At 44.3% G+C, this 21536-nt stretch overlaps 1 long non-coding RNA gene across 1 annotated transcript in view; it reads right to left on the reverse strand.

The window, feature by feature from the left end:
* LOC140202138 (uncharacterized) overlaps positions 1–21102 on the reverse strand; it is a 49338-nt gene extending 28236 nt beyond the window's left edge. Inside the window, exons 1-2 of the long non-coding RNA XR_011887010.1 lie at positions 21037–21102; positions 17588–17686 (exon numbers count right to left, since the gene is read on the reverse strand). This is a non-coding gene — a long non-coding RNA (uncharacterized lncRNA). The remainder of the gene's footprint in view (positions 1–17587; positions 17687–21036) is intronic.
* Positions 21103–21536: the final 434 nt, after the last annotated feature.

A 21536-nucleotide genomic window follows, 5' to 3' on the forward strand; every position in this document is an offset into this window, starting at 1 on the left:
TGTACAGTTCCCAGTCTGTCTCTGAGTTCCAGCCTCCAAGTTATCAGCCTCCGCAAGCTCAGGATCCCAGGCCAAGCTCCAAGAACACAAGCCTCGAAGATCCCAGGCCAAGTTCCAAGAACACAAGCCTCGAAGATCCCAGGCCAGGCTCCAAGAACCCAAGCCTGAAGACCCCAGTCTCCAAGCCTCAAGACCCAAGACCCCAGACCCCAGCCTGCAACCAAACTCAGGCCTCTAGACCCCAGCCTTGTCCTGTCCTGAAGCCATGTCAGGTCCTTGCCTGGTTCTGGGGTCCGAGCCCAAGGCAATACCCAGCTTCTGGGTCCTTGTCTAGTCTCGAGCTCAGAGTCGAAGCCTTGTCTCCTAGTCCATGGTTTCTAGACCTGGTCCCACTTTCCCTAACTCAAGTCTGCGTTCTTGTCCCTGCTCCTGGTCTGAATCCTGTCACGTCCCTACTCTAGTCAAGTCCTGTTCCTTGTACTTCAGTGTCTGTGTCTTGCATTTGAGTCCATTTCCAATGCCCCCCATTGTGACAGATAGGGTTGTGAAGTGGTTTAAATTGTTTACACAACAGTGGAATGCCTGATGTAATAAATGGCAGGGGGTGGGGAGGGTTGTCACCTTTCATCCTCCTTTGATCCAAAGAGAAAAAGCCTTAGCTCACTCAGCCTTATAGGACATGCTCTGTAATCCAGGCAGCATCCTCCGCATGCTTTCTAAAACTTCTGCATCCTTCCCATAATGAAGTGACCAGAACTGAACACAATATTCCAAGTGTGGTCTAACTAGAGTTTTATAGAGCTCAGCATTACCTCTTGGCTCTTGAACTCAGTCCCTTGACTAATGAAAACCAACACATCATACTCCTTCTTAACCAACCTATCAATTTGTGTGGCAAAGTTAAGGGGTCTTCGGCTGTGGTCCCAAGATCCCTCTGCGCCTCCGCCCTGCCAGGAATCCTGCCTAACTCTGTTCTCTGCCTTCAACTTTGACCTTCAATGTGAATCACTTCACACTTCTCTGGGCTGAACTCAATCAGCCACTGCTCAGCCCAACTCTGCATCTTGTCAGTATCCTGTAGTAACCGAAGACAACCTTGTTCACTATCCACAACTATGAGCAAAAGCAGTAGGTTCAAGGTGTCACCAATGCTCGCAGAGAGTAACAAAGCTGAAGGCTGACAGTATCACCAGTAATGCCTGCCGCCCTGGTCATTCCCTTTTCTCTCTTCTAACTTCCGGGAGAAGATACAGGAGTTTGAAAGCCTGGATGAACATCTTCTTTACCATTGCTCTCAGACTCCTGAACTAATCAACTCTTTCACATCCTCTTCCTAAGGGTGCCACCATGCTCTTGTTCCTCCACCTCTCAGGATTATAATATTACTGTCCAGGAATAAAAGAACTGTCTGAGTGTGTGTGAATGCGAGAGAGAGAAGGGGCTTGCGTTGCTGTTGTTTTGTTGCTGGCTGAGTTCTGCGTTGTTCTGCTGAGCAATTGTTGCCAGGCTATGTTGGCATATTTAGGCTGTGTTGGTTGTTAATGCCGATGATGCCTTTCACTGTATGTTCCAACACACATGATAAATAAATAATCTGAATCTGTCACCTTAGCATTTCTCTTTGAGCTACAGTACCTCAGTTTGCACCAGTCTGCTCTTTTGCACCTGCCGAGATATTTGTTTACATTTTAAGGGGAAGCAACTTTATTCACCTTCTACATATACGTGTGTTAGGAAATTGTTCTGGTGGGTTGGTGCAACGTGCAACGTGTTACATACCTCATGGAGATCTTGTGACTTTCTAGTGCGAATGATGTAATGGTCTTTTGGAGGTCACCTGATGTAATTTTCCCGCCAATGTGAGGTCACGTGATGACACGTTCACCATGGGTATAAAAGGGAAGACAGGGAGATGAGGCTGAGTACAGGGCTACGGTAGGAAACTTTGTCACATGGTGTGAGCAGAATTATCTGCAGCTTAATGTGAAAAAGATTAAGGAGCTGGTGGTAGACCTGAGGAGAGCTAAGGTACCGGTGACCCCTGTTTCCATCCAGGGGGGCAGTGTGGACATAGTGGAGGATTACAAATACCTGGGGATACGAATTGACAATAAACTGGACTGGTCAAAGAACACTGAGGCTGTCTACAAGAAGGGTCAGAGCCGTCTCTATTTCCTGAGGAGACTAAGGTCCTTTAACATCTGCCGGACAACGCTGAGGATGTTCTACGAGTCTGTGGTGGCCAGTGCTATCATGTTTGCTGTTGTGTGCTGGGGCAGCAGGCTGAGGGTAGCAGACACCAACAGAATCAACAAACTCATTTGTAAGGCCAGTGATGTTGTGGGGATGGAACTGGACTCTCTCATGGTGGTGTCTGAAAAGAGGATGCTGTCTAAGTTTCATGCTATCTTGGTGAATGTCTCCCATCCACTACATAATGTACTGGGTGGGCACAGGAGTACATTCAGCCAGAGACTCATTCCACCGAGATGCAACACAGAGCATCATAGGAAGTCATTCCTGCCTGTGGCCATCAAACTTTACAACTCCTCCCTTGGAGGGTCAGACACCCTGAGCCAATAGGTTGGTCCTGGACTTATTTCATAATTTACTGGCATAAATTACATATTACTAATTAACTATTTTTGGTTCTACTACTATTTATTATTTATGGTGCAACTGTAATGAAAACCAATTTACCCCGGGATCAATAATGTATGACTATGACTATGACGCAGTTAGTTTTCCATTTAGAACATCAATGAGATCCTCTGCTCCGCTGCGCAATTGCATTATGATGCAGTTTTGACTTTAAACGGAGTTTTATGTTCTATTGTAAGGTATGGAAGTCCTGGGGGCAGTTTGACCAATCGCTGCCAGGTTTGTTAATGTATCTTTTCAGTAACATTGGAGAGTGAAGACAGGACCCTGAAGGAGGCGTTCGACGGGTTTGGAAAGGATCGACCATTATTGAATTTGTTCAAGAAAGAGTGATCTGCATGAGATAGCCTCTGCTAAAAGTGGCAGAAAAGGCTGTGCAGGATCTATTCTAAGGAGGAAGAGGTCAGTGCCTTTAAACCGTTTTATTTCCGTCATCGTGAATCCTGTGGACAAGGCAGGATCCGGCTGGGAGTGGCAGTGACGTCGTGTCTTCGAGGAATTCAGTACTTCATGAAAGTCTCTCCTAATTGACTATATAAATCACTTGGACTTTAAAATTTACCATTCGAAGAACTGTGTTTGAATTTATCGCTTTAAGAACTGGTTTTGCATTTATCGCTTTTAGAGCTAGTACTGAGTAGCAGTTTAATGAATGTCCGCATAGCCGTTTACTTCCGGTTAGGGTTTTCGTTTGTTTTTTTTTTCATTGTTTATCAGGGTTTAATAAATGCTTGTTTGTTTATAAATCCTGACTCGATATATTCATTGTTGCCGATCACGTGACAAACAAAAGCCAACAATTGTACAGAATAAAGAATTATATGAAATAAAGCACAGATATGGAATAAAGTCTGCATAATTATATAAATGCCAGCATGCATTTACAATGTGAGAAGTGTTATAAAATGTGTTTAAAGAGTTTACAGTGCTGTGCAGTGACTAAGGTAATAATGGGGTGTGTGGGGCTAGGTGGAATAGTTAATCAGATTAACTACCTGGGGAAAGATGGTATGAACTGTTTGTTTTAATATTCCTCTAGCACTTTTCAGATGGGAGCGTCTGGAAAAGGCAATTTGACATTTTCTTTGTGAGCTTCACACCTGCATGGAATTTCATGGTACCCTGGTGTATACGACCCAAAACTTATCTCATCTAATCTAATCTTCATCATAGAGCCATAACAGATGACACCAATACTGGGGGGTAGTAGATAGCAAAGAAGACTATCAAAGCCTGCAGCGGGATCTAGACCAGCTGAAAAATAAGCTGAAAGTGGCAGATGGAATTTAATACAGTTAAGTGTGAGGTGTTGCACTTTGGGTGGACAAAACAGAGAAGGACTCATACAGTGAGTGGTAGGGCACTGAGCAGTGTGGGAAAACAGATCCATAATTCTGTGAAAGTGGTGTCACAGGTACATAGGGTTGTGAGGAGAGCTTTTGGTACATTGACCTTCATAAATCAAAGCACTGAGTACAGGAGTTGGAATGTTACGTTGATGTTATATAAGATGTGGGGGAGGCCAAATTTGGAGCACTGTGTGCAGTTCTGGCCACCTACCTGCAGGAAAGATATGAATAAGGTTGAAAGAGTGCAGGGACAATATTGCTGGGACTTGGGGATCTGAGTTATAAGGAAAAGTCAAATAGGTCAGGACTTTATTCCTGAGAGCATAGAAAAATCAGCGGAGATTCGATGGAGGAACTCAAAATTATGAGGGGCATAGAAATGAGCTTCTGATCTATCTATGGTCCTCTCATTTTGTTCCCTGTCCCATAAAATCCCCATACCATTCTCACTACCTCCCCCTCCTTATATTCACATGCCCCACACACAGTTTCCCCATCGTATCTTCTTCCCCACCTGGTTCCATCTGCTCTCCACCTCTCCATTAATGTCTCCCATTATCACCTTCCTTACTGATCCAATTCCAGCACTGGGAGCCTCGATTTATTTCTTTACTTAGAGATACAGCACAGTAATGCGCCTTTCAGCCCGACAAGCACAATTACACTGATGTAACCAATTAACCTTATAACCCATTTGTCTTTGCGGGAGAAAACCAGAGCACACGAGTGATCATGGGGAATACGTACAGACTTTGTAAGATTTAGAGACATCGAAGTTGAATTCGGCCCTTTCGGGAGCGGCTTCACTCAGAGGGTGATGAGAGTGTGGAATGGAAGCCAATAGAAATGATGGATTCAGGTTTGATTACAAAGTACTAGTTAAATTTAGATAGAAACATGGATGGGAGGGATATGGAGGCCATTGGTCTGGATGCAGGTCAATGTAAGTTGGCAGAATAACAGACTAGATAGGCTAGAAGGCGGAGAAAATGGCAATGCGATGCAGCGCGTGCAGCCTCTCCAGTGAAATGATATAGTGTTTGTTAAATAGGGGACCGTGCACAATTCTGATTTGATGGAGACAACTGTGAGAAGCACAGAGGAACATCTGGAGAAACTTCTGAAATGCCCAGTTCGCTGCCGCTGCTACTGTGCGATCGAGAATCTCCGGAGGGGAAGGCCCCAAATCCTCGGCTTTGCCTGCTGCTGGCGGCCGGGGCTGGGGTCGAAACGCTCGGCAGAGATGGTGCTCGGTACTTGGTGTCGGAGGGCTGGTCGGAGGCTCGAAGTTTTCGGACGACTCAGAGTCGGACTGTGGTTGGGCATGGCAGGGAGAGTTTTCTTCCTTCTCCTGTCTGCGTGAGATGTGGGACTTTCGAGAGACTTTGAACTTTTTTTACTGTGCCCATGGCCTGTTCTTCATCAAGTTATGGTATTGTTGCACTGTTTTAACTATATGTTATAATTATGTGGTTTTTGTTAGTTTTTCAGTCTTGGCCTGTCCTGTGTTTCTGTGGTATCACACCGGAGGAATATTGTATCATTTCTTAATGCATGCATTACTAAATGACAATAAAGGAGGACTGCGTGTCTTCATAATCTAATCTAATCTAATCTAAATGGCTTGCTTCTGGGCTGTAGTGCTCCACCATTCCATTTATTATCCCTCTCAACACCAGCCTCCTGTCCTCACCCACAACCCTTGACACCCTTACTAACTCCTAACAGACAGCCCTGGGAATCAAACCTTGATCATTAATCAGTAGCACTGTAAACCAATTGCACTACTGTGTTGCCCAATGTTAGAACAATTTACTGACCCAACGCCTACAGCCCCAGAGATGGCTCCTCGCATTCAACCAATGTAGAGAAATAGACCTGATAGGCTCTGGGGTAAAAGCAAGCAGCACATTTATTATTAGATTAGATTAGATTAGATTAGATTATGAAGACACACAGTTCTCTTTTATTGTCATTTAGTAATGCATGCATTGAGAAATGATACAATATTCCTCCGGTGTGATATCACAGAAACACACGACAAACCGATTTAAAAATTAACAAAAACGACATAATTATAACATATAGTTACAACAGTGCAAAGCAATACCATAATTTGATAAGAACAGACCATGGCACGGTAAAAGTCTCAAAGTCTCTCGAAAGTCCCATCATCTCACGCAGACGGTGAACCTCCAGCGCCACCAACTTGCCGATACAACATATTGGAAGCATCCGACCACAAGTCCGACTCCGTGTCCGTCCGAAAACTCCGAGCCTCTGACCAGCTCTCTGACACCGATGCACCGAGCACCATCTCTGCCGAGCGCTTCGACCCTGGGCCCGGCAACAGGTAATAGGCAGAGCCGAGGATTTGGGGCCTTCATCTCCGGAGATTCTCGATCGCGCAGCGGCAGCAAGGCAGGCATTTCAGAAGTTACTCTAGGTGTTCCTCCGCGCTTCTCACGGCTGTCTCCATCAAATCCGGATTGTGCATGGCATCCTACTTAACACGTACAATATTCATTCAGATAGGCCGCGCGCGCTACATCGCGCCGTCATCTTCTCCTCCCTCCAATCTATTTTATTTTAAGGTTTATGAAAGTAAACTTTTCATCACATTCTAACAGTGTTTTTGGGTTTGTTACATCAAATGTACATATGTATGTGTGTGTATATATATATACACACACATTTAAAATCCATCTGCCATTCGTTAGTTCCAGTTTTCCAATGATTGATATATCCAGAGCCTTCCAGTTCTTTTCTCTTCCTTATAATATTTCATCATGACCAGGATAATTGAAAACAGTTCACTGTTGGTGCAGTCAGGGAAGAAACACATGTACTGATGAGGTGCTTAAGGTAAAATCAAGAGAGAGGATGGTTGATTTTAAAGTTATCACGGAACAAAATGCAATTTAACATTAGCATTATTTTGCAGAGAGGATCACAGGATTATTGTTTTAAACATATAGTGCAGTTCCCTAAGAATTCAGCAACACACACAGGTTTCCAGACGTCCAGCATCTGCAGATTTTCTCCTGTTGTCCTTAGTTTAAATGGTTTGGCACAGACTAGTAGGTCGAAGGGCCTCTTCTGGTGCTTTCCTATTCTGTGACTCTATGACTCAAGTTATGATTGGTTCCACCAGCATCGCAAGACCCAGGAAATGTATCTCTTAAATATGACCAATACCAGGGGGCATAATTTTAAGATGATTGGAGGAAAGTATGGAGCGGATGTCATCGGTGGTAGTTTTTTTTACACAGAGAGTGGTAGGCAGTGGAGATGTGGAGAGGATTCTTCCTGTAGTGGGGGAGTCTACGATCAGAGGGGCTCAGAACAGAAGGATGTCCCTTTAGAACAGAGATGCGGCGGAATTTCTTTATCCAGAAGATGGTGGAAGAGAAGATGGCGACGCGACGCAGCACGCAGCAGCCATTCCGGGATGAATATGTGTTATTTGTCAAGTAGGATGCCATGCACAATCCTGATTTGATGGAGACGGACGTGAAAAGCATGGAGGAACATCTGGTGAAACTTCTGAAATGCCTGTTTCATTGCCGCTGCTACTGTGCAATCGAGAATCTCCAGAGGGGAAGGCCTCGAATCCTCAGCTTTGTCTGCTGCTTGGCAGCCGGGACCAAGGTCGAAGCGCTGGGCAGAGATGGTGCTCGGTGCTCAGTGCTCAGTGTCGGAGGCTCGAAGATTTCGGACGGGCTCAGAATCGGCTGTGGTCGGGTGCTTCCAGGGTGCTGCATCGGCAAGTTTGCGGCACCGGAGGTTCATGGCAGGGAGGGTTTCTCTTACTTCTACCATCTGCGTGAGATGATGGGGCTTTCAGGACTTTGAGACTTTTTTTACTGTGCCCATGGTATGCTCTTTATCAAATTATGGTACGGTATTGCTTTACACTGTTGTAACTATATGCTGTAATTATGTGGTTTTTGTCAGTTTTAGTCTTGGTCTGTCTTGTGTTTCTGTGATATCATACTGGAGGAACATTGTATCATTTCTTAATGCATGCATTAGTAAATGACAATAAATGAGGATTGAGTGTCCTCATAATCTAATCTAACCTGTGGAGGCCAAGGCATTTAAAGGGGTATATTTAAAGTGGAGGTTGATAGGTTCTTGATTAGTAAAGGCATCAAAGGTTATTGGGAGAAGACAGGAGAATAGGGTTGAGAGGGATAATAAATCAGCCATAGTGGAATGGCAGAGCAGACTCGATAGGCCAAGTGGGCTAATTCTGCTGCTATGGCTTACGGAATTGGGAAACCCCTTTCCTTTAGCCATGTAATTTCAAGTCACGGGATAGCCGAGTCTCCACAGCACGCAAAGAAAGGTTTCAGTCCATGTTAACCCCAAGATGCCCATTCAAGCTCGTCCCTCTTGTCACTGTTTGGCCCACATCCCTCTAATGTTTAGAGGGTTCCCAACTTGGTGGGTCCAAGAACCCCTTGCTTAATGGTAGGGAACCGTGCCATAAAAAGTTGGGAAGCTCTGCTCCAAACCTTTTCTACCCACAGTCGTTGTACCCACCTCCACAAATTCCTCTGGCAGCATATGCCCTGTGTAAATATGTTATCCTTCAAGTTTCTATTAATCTTCCCCCTGCCACCTTAAATCTCTGCCCTCTAGTTCCTAACTCCCCAAACCCAGAGACAGACTGAGTGCATTCACCCCATTATGCCCCTCATGATCTTGCACACCTTTATTAGATCACCTTTCAGGATCCTACACTCCAAGGCAAAAAAGTTTTTAGCCTGTCCAAACTCTACCTATAACTCAGCCCCTTGAGCACTGGCAATATCCTTGTAAATCTTTTCGGCACCCTTCCCAGTTCAATAACAGCTTTCCTACAGTACGTTAGTTCATTATGTGTTGTGTCGCATGATGTGGGCAATCATGGTCTTTCTATAGAAGTGGTTTGCCATTGCCATCTTCTGGAGAGTGTCTTAACAAGATGGATGACCCCAGGAATGACTGCGCAAGCGCGTCTAAGTCGGACAGTGAGGCGGCAGGAGTGTCTAAAAGAGAGAAGATTAACGGAGCGAGTGACGTTGTAGCGGGAGACAGTAGGAAGGCTTTGGCTCAAGAGGCTTCGGTGAGCAGAGGCTGAGGAAGATCTTCACTCCCAAGTGAGGTAAGGCTGGGTAAGTTCCTTTAATACAGGGGTCCCCAACCTCTTTTGCACTGCGGACCGGTTTAATATTGACAATATTCTTGCGGACCGACCGGGGGGGGGGGGGGGGGGGGAGGGGGGGAGGGAGGGTTGCCAATGGACAAGAGTAGCATATACATTGTGTTTACCCAGAAAAGACTACAATGACCATGAAGCCTTGTGCGGGCACCAGTGCGCATGCGTGTACCTGCCGATTTTTTCCCCCTGCAAATTGTTTTTGGCAATTCTGTTCAGGGTAGGGATGATGTTAATCACGACCAGAATATAGGTGATAAGTGATACACTCAATTTCGTTTCTAAAAGGGTTTATCTAATGAATTTAATATTAAACACACAGAGCATATTTTCCTCACATGAATATAGTGATAAGTCAATTATCAGGGGAGGACAGGGGAGCTTGAAGTAAGTATTGAATGAACTTCCAGTAGAAGTGGCAAAATCAGGTTCGATATTATCATTTAAAGAAAAATTGGATAGGTATATGGATAGGAAAGGAATGGAGGGTTATGGGCTGAGTGCAGGTCGGTGAGACTAGGCGAGAGTAGCATTCGGCATGGACTAGAAGGGCAGAGATCACCTGTTTCCGTGCTGTAATTGTTATATGGTTATATAAGTAAGTCAATAGTATTATAACATTTTAAGTAACGTTTGGATATTAAACACACAGCACATACTTTCCCCGTATGAATATATAAAATCATTGCAACACACCAATATCGCTGAATCAGTGGGAGCCCTGGGCGTGTTATCTGCAACAAGACGGTCCTATTGAGGGGTGACGGGAGACAGTGATACTCGAAGGGGGTTCCCTATGTCCAGTCTATTCCACAATTTAGTTTTCGTTGCATTCATTGCAGAAAACTCCACTTCGCAGAAAAACGTTGGAAATGGAAGCAACGTTTTCAGTGCTTTCAAGCCTATCTCAGGATATTTAGCCTTGACGTTGATCCAGAATACCGGCAGAGATGTTATGTCAAACATACTTTTCAGCTCGCCGTCATTTGCAAGCTCGAAGAGTTGATCTCCTTCCCGCGCTGACATGGATGATGCACGGGTAATGACCTCACATGCGTAATGGCTCAACAGTGGACTTGCCAGGGAATGAGGAGAGGTGTAGCTGACTCATATCACCAAATCATATCGTTTCCTTGCGGCCTGATAGCACATGCTTTGCGGCCCGGTGGTTGGGGACCGCTGCTTTAATAAATCTAATTACCTTAAGAGTAGGTAATGGAGGCAGCAGTTAGGGCAGTTGAGTGCTCCGTTTGCAGGATGTGGGAAGTCAGGGAGAACACAATCGTCCCTGATGACTACACTTGCGAAAGGTGCATCCAGCTGCAGCTCCTGACAAACCGAGTTCGGGAACTGGAGCTGGAGCTGGATGAACTTCGGATCATTCTGGAGACAGAGGCAGAAATAAACAGGAGTTACAGGAAGATAGTCACCCCTAAGAGTCAGGAGATAGGTAGCTGGGTGACTGTCAGGAGAGGGGAGGAGAATAGACAGAATGAGCAGAGCACCCCTGTGGGCATTCCCACCAATAATAAGTACATCGTTTTGGATACTGTTGATGGAGGCAACCTACCAGGGACAAGTTGCAATGGTTGCGTTTCTGGCACCGAGACGGGACCCTCAGCTCAGAAGGGAAGGAGGGAAAAGAGGAGAGCAGTAGTGATAGGGGATTCGATAGTTAGGGGGACAGATAAGAGGTTCTGTGGAAGAGATCGAGAATCCTGGATGGTATGTTGCCTCCCTGGTGCCAAGGTCCGCGATATCTCGGATCAAGTTCTCGGTATTCTCAAGAGGGAGGGTGAGCAGCCCAATGTCGTGGTCCATGTAGGGACCAATGACATGGGTAGGAAGAATGAGGAGGTCCTGAAAGGTGAGTTTAGGGAGCTAGGAACCAAGTTAAAGGACAGGACCTCCAGGATAGCAATCTCAGGATTGCTACCAGTGCCACGTGCAGGCAGGTTTAGAAATAGCAAGATAGCGCAGATCAATACATGGCTGAAAACATCATGCAGGAGGGAGGGCTTCAGATTTATAGATAATTGGGCAGTTTTCCAGGGAATTTGGGACCTGTTCCAGCGGGACGGTCTACATCTGAACTGGAGGGGGACAAATATTCTTGCAGGTAGGTTTGCTAAGGAGGCTCCAGTGGATTTAAACTAGATACAAGGGGGGAAGGGAACCAGAGTGTAGGAACAGATGTAGGGAGAAGGAAGAAAAAGAAAATAGTAAAGTTGTTTGCACCGTTAGTGATAAACAGACAGTAAGAGGTGGAAATTTTCTTAAATGTATTTATTTTAATGTTAGAAGCATTATAAGAAAGGTGGATGAGCTTGGAGCATGGATTGATATCTGGAAGTATGATGTGGTAGCTGTTAGTGAAACATGGTTGCAGGAGAGGTGTGATTGGCAACTAAATATTCCTGGATTTCATTGCTACAGGTGTGATAGAATCGGAGGGACAAGAGGGGAGGTGTTGTATTGCTTGTCAGAGAAAATATTACAGCTGTGCTTTGGCAGGATAGATTAGAGGGCTCGTCTAGGGAGGCTATTTGGGTGGAATTGAGGAATGGGAAAGGTGTAGTAACACTTATAGGGTTGTATTATAGACCACCTAATGGGGAGCGAGAAGTGGAGGAGCAAATTTGTAAGGAGATAGCAGATATTTGTAGTAAGCACAAGGTTGTGATTGTGGGAGATTTTAATTTTCCACACATAGACTAGGAATTCCATACTGTAAAAGGGCTGGATGGTTTGGAGTTTGTAAAATGTGTGAAGGATAGTTTTGTTTTTGCAGCAATACATAGAGGTACCAACTAGAGAAGGGGTAGTGTTGGATCTCCTGTTAGGGAATGAGATAGGGCAGGTGACGGAGGTATGTGTTGGGGAGCACTTCGGGTCCAGTGATCACAATGCCATTAGTTTCAATATAATTATGGAGAAGGATAGGTCTGGACCCAGGGTTGAGATTTTTGATTGGAGAAAGGCTAACTTTGAGGAGATGCAAAAGGATTTAGAAGGAGTGAATTGGGACAAATTGTTTTATGGAAAGGATGTAATAAAGAAATGGAGGTCATTTAAATGTGAAATTTTGAGGGTACAGAGTCTTTATGTTCCTGTTAGGTTGAAGGGAAAGGTTAAAAGTTTGAGAGAGCCATAGTTTTCAAGGGATATTGGAAACTTGGTTCAGAAAAATAGAGATATCTACAATAATTATAGACAGCATGGAGTAAATGAGGTGCTCGAGGAATATAAAGAATGTAAAAAGAATCTTAAGAAAGAAATTAGAAAAGCTAAAAGAAGATATGAGGTTGCTTTGGCAAGTCAGGTGAAAATAAATCCCAAGGGTTTCTACAGTTATATTAATAGCAAAAGGACAGTGAGGGATAAAATTGGTCCCTTAGAGAATCAGAGTGGATAGCTATGTGTGGAGCCAAAAGAGATGGGGAAGATTTTGAACAATTTCTTTTCTTCGGTATTCACGAAGGAGAAGGATATTGAATTGTGTAAGATAAGGGAAACAGGTAAGGAAGTTATGGAAACTATGATGATTAAAGAAGAGAAAATACTGGCGCTTTTAAGGAATATAAAAGTGGATAGGTCTCTGGGTCCTGACAGAATACTCCCTAGGACCTTGAGGGAAGTTAGTGTGGAAATAGCAGGGGCTCTGACAGAAATATTTCAAATGTCATTAGAAACAGGGATGGTGCTGGAGGATTGGTGTATTGCTCATGTTGTTCCATCGTTTAAAAAGGGATCTAAGAGTAAACCTAGCAATTATTGGCCTGTGAGTTTGATGTCAGTGGTGGGTAAATTGATGGAAAGTATTCTTAGAGGTGGTATATATAATTACCTGGATAGACAGGGTCTGATTAGGAACAATCAACGTGGATTTGTGCATGGAAGTTCATGTTTAACAAATCTTATTGAATTTTTTGAGGAGGTTACTAGGAAAGTTGACCAGGGTAAAGCGGTGGATTTTGTCTATATGGACTTCAGTAAGGCCTTTGACAAGGTTCCACACGGAAGGTTAGTTAGGAAGGTTCAATCATTAGGCGTTAATATCGAAGTAGTAAAATAGATTCAGCAGTGGCTGGACGGGAGACGCCAGAGAGTAATGGGGGATAACTGTGTGTCAGATTGGAGGACGGTGACTAGTGGTGTGCCTCAGGGATCTGTACTGGATCCAATGTTGTTTGTCATGTACATTAATGATCTGGATGATGGGGTAGTAAATTGGATGAGTAAGTATGCAGATGATACTAAGATAGGTGGAGTTGTAGATAATGAAGTAGGTTTTCAAAACTTGCAGAGAGATTTAGGCCAGTTAGAAGAGTGGGCTGAAAGATGGCAGATGGAGTTTAATGCTGATAAAAGTGAGGTGCTACATTTTGATAGGACTAATTAAAATAGGACATACATGGTAAATGGTAGGGCATCAAAGAATGCTGTAGAACAGAGGGAACTAGGTATAATGGTGCATAGTTCCCTGAAGGTGGAATCTCATGTGGATAGGATGGTGAAGAAAGCTTTTTGTATGCTGGCCTTTATAAATCAGAGCATTGAGTATAGGAGTTGGGATGTAATGTTGAAATTGTACAAGGCATTGGTGAGGCCAAATTTGGAGTACTGTGTACAGTTTTGGTCACTGAATTATAGGAAAGATGTCAACAAAATAGAGAGAGTACAGAGAAGATTTACTAGAATGTTACCTGGGTTTCATCACCTGAGTTACAGAGAAAGGTTGAACAAGTTGTGTCTTTATTCTTTGGAATATAGAAGGTTGGGGGGGACTTGATAGAGGTATTTAAAATTATGAGGGGAATAGATAGAATTGACATGGATAGACTTTTTCCATTTAGAGTAGGGGAGATTCAAACAAGAGGACATGAGTTGAGAGTTAAAGGGCAAAAGTTTAGAGGTAACATGAGGGGGAACTTCTTTACTCAGAGAGTGGTAGCTGTGTGGAACGAGCTTCCAGCAGAAGTGGTTGAGACAGGTTCAATGTTGTCGTTTAAAGTTAAGTTGGACAGCTATGGACAGGAAAGGAATGGAGGGTCATGGGCTGAGTGCGGGTCGGTGGGACTAGGTGAGAGTAAGAGTTCGGCATGGAGTAGAAGGGCCGAGATAGCTTGTTTCTGTGCTGTAATTGTTGTATGGTTATATGGTTATATATAACATTGCATTTACCTTCTTTACCACAGACTCAACCTGTAAGTTAACCTTCTGGGAGTCTTGCACGAGGACTCCCAAGTCTCTCTGCACCTCTGATGTTTGAACTTTCTTCCCATTTAGATAATAGTCCACACTACTGTTCCTTTTACCAAAATGCATTATTGTATATTTCCTAACACTGTATTCCATCTGCCACTTTTTTGCGCATTCTTCTAATTTGTCTAAGTCCTGCTACAATCGCATTGCTTCCTCAGCACTATCTACCCCTCCACCTATCTTCATATCGTCAGAAGCTTTGCCACAAAGCCATCAATTCTATTATTTAAATCATTGCCAAACATTGTGAAGTGTAGCGGTCCCAATACTGACCCCCAAGGAAAACCACTCGTCACTGGCAGCCAACCAGAAAAGGTTTTTTTTATTCCCACTCGCTGCCTCCTGCCTGTCAGCCATTCCCCTATCCATGCCAGTATCTTTCCTGTAACACCATAGGATTTTATCTTGTTAAGCAGCCTCATGTGAGGCACCTTTTCAAATGCCTTTTGAAAATCCAAGTAAATGACATCCACTGCCTCTCCTTTGTCCACCCTGCTAGTTACTTCCTCAAAGAACTCTTACAGATTAGTTAGGCAAGATTTCCCTTGACAGAAACCATGCTGACTTTGACTTAATTTTTCATTAGTCTTTAAGTACCTCAAAACCTCATCCTTAATAATAGACTCCTCTGAGGTTAGCCTAACTGGCCTATAATTTCTTTTCTTTTGCCTCCCTCTATACTTAAAGAGTGGAGTGACATTTGCAATTTTCCAGTTCTCCAGGACTATGTCAGAATCAAGTGATTCTTGAAAGATCATGACCAATGCATCCGTTACCTCTTCAGCAACCTTTCTCAGGGCTCTGGGATGTAGTTCATCTGGTCCAGGACTTATCCACGTTAAGACCTTTGAGTTTGCCTCGTACTATTTTCTTTATAATAGCAATGGAACTCACTCCTGCTCCCTGACTGTTACGGACCTCTGGAACATAAGTAGTGTCTTTCACAGACAGGACTGATGCAAAGTACTCATTCAGTTCATCTGCCATTTCTTTGCCCCCCCCCCCCACCACCATTAATACCACACCCGCATCATTTTCCAGTGGTCTAGTATCAACTCTTGCCTCCTTTTTACTCTTTATATAACTGAAAAACTTTTAGTATCCTGCTTTAAATTATTGTTGGCAGTGGCCAAGTGGTAAAGGCATTCGTTTAGTGATTTGAAGGTCGCTAGTTCAAGCCTTGGCCGAGGCAACGTGTGTGTCCTTGAGCAAGGTGCTTAACCACAAATTGCTCTGCGACGACACCGGTACCAAGCTGTATAGGTGCTAATGCCCTTCCCTTGGACAATGTCGGTGGTGTGGAGTGGAGAGACTTGCAGCATGGGCAACTGCCGGTCTTCCATACAACGTCCATACGCCCTGGAGACCTTCCAAGGCGCAAATCCATGGTTTCACGAGACTAATGGATGCCTATATATAAGGCATAGGAGTAAACTTAAGACATCGGCGCATCGAGTCTGTTCAGCCATTTGATCGTGGCTGATATATTACCATGAGAAAGTTTGCAGATGCTGGAAATTCAAAGCAACATATACAAAATGCTGGAGGAAATCAGCAGGTCAGAGCATCTATGGAAATTAATAGATAGTCAACGTTTTGGGCTGTGACCAGTCATCGGCACTATCAGCCTTCCTCAAGCTGATTTATTATCCCTCTCAACCCCCATTCTCCTGCATTTTCCCCAGAACCTTTGACACCCTTTCCAATCAAGAACCTATCAATCACCACTTTAAATATAGCCAATGACCTGACCTCCACAGCAATTCATAGCAATGGATTCCACAGATTCACCACCCTCCGGCTAAAGGAATTTCTCCTCATGTATGTTACAAATGGACATCCCTCTATTCTAAAGCTGTGAGCTCTGGTCTTAGACACCCCCCCCCCCACTAGAAGAAAGTATAATCTCCACATCCACCCTGTCTCGGTCTTTCAATAGGTTTCAATGAGATTCTCCCTCATTCTTCTAAACTCCAGTGAGTACAGGCCTGGAGCCATCAAAAGCTCCTCATACGTTAACCCTTTCGTTCCCAGGATCATTCCTATGATTCCATTCACAACTCCTTGGTCTGTGTGACATGAACCAATATTTAGGTATTGGCTGATGTGTGCAAGTAACATTTGCTCTGTAGACAGGCACATCGCGCTCAAGGAAGTGCGAAACCTCAAATCTGTTAAAGAAGGTGTGTGGAATGTTTGTCTGCGTCACTAGGGGCATAGAGTTTAAAAGTTAGCAGGTCTTTTGGGTGGCATGGTCACATAGTAGTTAGTGTAACGTTTTACAAGACCAGTAATCGGAAAGTCATGATACAATTCCCGCCGCTGTCTGTAAGGAGTTTGTACGTTCTCCCTGTGACTACGTGGGTTTCCTCCGGGTGCTCCAGTTTCCTCCCACATTCCGAAAGATTTGTGGTTAGAGCTAGTAAGCTGTGGCAAGTTAAGTGCAGGCTGCCCCCAGTACATCCTTGACGCAAGTGACGCATTTTACTGAATGTTTTGATATTTCAATGTGTTTGTAAAAAATAAAACTTATCTCTTTAATCTCTAATATATCTGCGGGTTCCTTGCACAACCCAAAGGTTTGTGAGTTAATAAGTTAATTGGTCACTGTAAGTTGTCCCAAGTGTGTAGGTAAGTGGTGGACTCGAATCTTGGATGGATGGTGGTGGGGTGGGAAGTAAAAGGAATATGTAGTGTAAATAGCGCTGACGGATGGCATGTAATTGAAGGGAAGAAGGGTCTGATTTATTAGGAGTTTGAGGAGATTCTGATAAGTTTCTACAGATGTACTGTGGAGAGCATTCTGACTGGCTGCATCATGGTCGGGTATGGATAGGCCACTGCGCTGTGCACTGTGCAAAAGTCTTAGGTACATGTAAAAAAATTCTGCAGAACAAAAATACTTTCAAAAGTAATGGGAAGAAAAGTTTCTAAATATCAAAAAAAATACTATGAAGAGCAGTAAACAATAAAAATTAAATCAAATCAATATTTAGTGTGTCCACATTTTGCTTTTAAAACTGCATCAGTTCTCTTTGGTACACTGTCTTGCAGTTTTGTAAGAAAATTGGCAGGTAGGTTGTTCCAAGCATCTTAGAGAACTTACTACAGTTCTTCTGCAGATTTTGGCTGTCTCACTTGCTTCTGTCTCTCCAGATAATCCCAGACAGCTTTGATGATCAGGACTCTGTGGAGGCCATACCATCTGAAAATATATAAGTCAGTACTGTATATGTCAATGTGGAGCAGAGAGCAAGTTTGTAAATATCTACGGAGCAGAAGATATTGGAATGGCAAGGGTGGAGTGCCGCTGCAGGAGGGGTGTGGGACAGGTGACAGAGAAGTGCCTGGGTAGGGGGTGGGGGCGGAATGGTGCAGGTACAGACACACCCAGTCCCTTGGCACCAGGCAGGGTAATTTGATTCCAAACAATTAGTTTATTGATCATTACAGAATGTCTCTCTGGTGCTTCCCACTCCCTCCCTTCTTCCTTCCCTTTTTCCCAACTATGATTCCCCTCTCCCTGCCCCCTTCCCACTCTCAATCCACAATAGAGACCCAAGCAGCACACATCAAAGTTGCTGGTGAACGCAGCAGGCCAGGCAACATCTCTAGGAAGAGGTACAGTTGATGTTTCGGGCCGAGACCCTTCGTCAGGACTAACTGAAGGAAGAGCTAGTAAGAGGTTTGAAGGTGAGAGGGGGAAGGGGGAGATCCAAAATGATAGGAGAAGACAGGAGGGGGAGGGATGGAGCCAAGAGCTGGACAGGTGATTGGCAAAAGGGATATGAGAGGATCATGGGACAGGAGGCCCAGGGAGAAGGAAAAGGGGGGGAAAACCCAGAGGATGGGCAAGGGGTATAGTGAGAGGGACAGAGGGAGAAAAAGTAGAGAGAGAAAAAGAATGTGTGTATATAAATAAATAACGGATGGGTTACGAGGGGGAGGTGGGGCATTAGCAGAAGCTTGAGAAGTCAATTTTCATGCTATCAGGTTGGAGGCTACCCAGATAGAATATAAGGTGTTGTTTCTCTAACCTGAGTGTGGCTTCATCTTTACAGTAGAGGACCCATATCCGAATCAGGTTTATCATTGCTGACATATGTCATCATTTTTTTTTTGCAGCAGTACAATGCAATGCATAAAATTGCTACTGTACTGTGCAAAAGTCGTATGCAGTTTATAGATTTAGGTAATAGGGATATACGGTAGTTTACAGTATGTTTTATGTATTACACTGTCTGGCTATCACATAGCAGCAAACCTCATGACGTATGTCAGTAATAATAAGCCTAATACTGATTCTAGCACCACCCCGGCAGCATGTTCCACGAACCCATCACTCTCTGTGTGAAATACCTACCCTTATTTTTTCCTCCAATCTCCTTAAAATAATGCCTCCTTGTATTAACTATTTCTGGCCTGGGAAATCGTCTCTGGCTCTCCACTCAGTCTATGTCTCTTACCATCTTGTACACATCTGTCAAATCACTTCTCATCTTCCTTCTCTCCGAAGAGAAATGCCCTAGCTCGCTGTACCTCGTGAGGCACGCTCTCTAATTCAGGAGGCATCCTGGTTAATCAGGCGAGCAAGAGAGAAATTAATGGACTGGAGTAGACCGGATAGGAACGGCTCTCCATCTTATTTATTATGTGGGGATTTTCAGGCTCTACCTGCTCCTGGTCTTCAGCTTGTAAACAATGCAACTATTAACAGGCAGTGAACTGTTTTTATAGAGCAGACACGCTCTGCAATCAGCTGTACAGCAAACGTACTCAGATAAAAGAATCTGTTTGAGGGGACAATGGACAAGGCAAATTTTCCCTCCCCATATGAAAGCGGGATAATATTTCCAGAAGAAGGGTTTCAGTCAGTGAAGGACAGTTACACATTAATTCTATTCATAAAATCAATCTCTCTCACTCAGCTTCCCCGGGCTTGTCCTCCAAGGTGCAGCACCTTGCTTGGGTCTTTCGAGTTATAAACCGCTGGTTTGTCTGTGAGTGAACAGTGACAGTGGCGAAACTCCAGGCTGCAATCTGGATTGATAGGCACATTAGGGATTCTACAAGTTCCGGAAACTTTGAGCAGCACACACAAAGAATGAGAGGTCACAGCTCAAAGTGTCAACTGTTTATTTCCGTCCGTGTATACTACTTGGCCTGCTGAGTTCCTCGGGCACTTTTTAAGACCAGAAGACATAAGAGCAATCGAATCTGCTCCACCAATCCATCATGGCTGATTTATTATCCCTCTCAACTCATTCACCTGCCTTCTCCTCATCAACTTTGATTCCCTCATTAATTAAGAACCGATCAAGCTCTGCTTTAATTATACCCAGTGACTTGGTCTTCACATCCATCTGTGACAATGAATTGCACAGATTCATTACCCTCTGACTGAGGAAATTCCTCCTCATCCCTGTCCTCAATGGACTTCCCCCTATTCTGAGACGGTGCCAGCTGGTCCTAGACTCCCCCACTAGAGGAAACATCCTTGTCAAGTCCACTCTACCTTGGCTTTTCAATATTTAAGAGGATTGCTGTGTACATACATCTACTGATGCTTCTGGACACATCTTCAGTGATGTTCCTGGAATCATCGGGTGTTTCGGGTCTTTCAAAATCATACAACCTCCCCCAGGTGACCCAGCCGGGGCTGATCAGACCCCAGCTTGTGTCCAGATGGCTAGCTACTTATGAATCCATGGCTCCCCTCTTTTGAGCCACAGCCATCTTGAGGCCCTCTCTGCCGCATCAGTGGTACTGCGATGGCTCTCCTCTCCCTCTCCCTCTCCCTCGATGCTCAAATTACTGAAGGCTCAAACTAAGGAACGGGCTGCAAATCCCCTACAACCAACCTCCACTGGGAGACACCTCGCTCTCCATCCAGCCTGCTGACAGTTGCTGACCAGTCCTGCGTACTTGGAGAGCTTCCTTTCAAAGGCCTCTTCCAAGCTATCTTCCCATAGGACTGTCAAAAAGATATCCCTCTCAAATTCATTCTCCTGCCTTCTCCTCATCAACTTTGATTCCCTCATTAATTAAGAACCTATCAAGCTCTGCTTTAATTATACCCAGTGACTTGGTCTTCACATCCATCTGTGACAATGAATTGTACAGATTCATTACCCCTTGACTGAGGAAATTCCTCCTCATCCCTGTTCTCAGTGGACTTCCCCCTATTCTGAGACAGTGACATCTGGTCCTCGACTCCCCCACTAGAGGAAACATCCTTGTCAAGTCCACTCTACCTTGGCTTTTCAATACTTAAGAGAATTCAATGAGCTCCCCCCTCATTCTTGTAAATTCCAATGTGTAAACACCCAAGGCTCCTCATACATTGACACTTCCTGTAGCATGGAAGCAGGTTCATGGCTTTGGTGAGTGAGCCAGGAAACATTGAATACAAATAACCACATTAATCAATTATTTACAAACAGTAAAAAAATTCAGTGAAACATTTAAGTTCCCCAAGTTACTCACAAACTACAAACGTACTAAACTAAATATTCAACAAACAGATACTTAGCTAAAAGAGAATGCGGTGCATACCTTCCCAGCAGTTATGTGAGGCGTGCCCTGGAAACAAAGGGAAAAGGAGCAAACCTTCTGTATGTGTTGCTCTTAAAACCCACCAAGGAGCTTGAAACCAGACACTAGGTGCTGTGGTGCGGAAGCCAACCAATGGGAAGGGCAGCTGCAGTTTTTAAACGCACCAATCAACAACTGACATGGTGGCTTTCAACTTGCAAATAAGAAACACCCCCTCGCTGCACTTTCATTCCCAGAATCATTCTTGTGAACCTCCCCTGGACCTCTCCAATGCCAGCACATCTTTCCTTAGATAATGTACCCAAAACCGTTCAAAATACTGACTGACCAATGCCTTATAAAGCCTCAGTATTCTTTCGATTCCTTCTTCAGCCCTTTAGCTCTCTCACTCATCACCTCCCAGCTTCTCACTTCATCCCCTTTCCCCTACCCACAAACATTTCCCCCTCAACTGGATTCACACATCAACTTCCAACTTACACTCTTTCCACTCCCCTCAC

Source organism: Mobula birostris, chromosome 8 (assembly GCF_030028105.1).
Source record: "Mobula birostris isolate sMobBir1 chromosome 8, sMobBir1.hap1, whole genome shotgun sequence".
NCBI lineage: Eukaryota > Metazoa > Chordata > Chondrichthyes > Myliobatiformes > Myliobatidae > Mobula > Mobula birostris.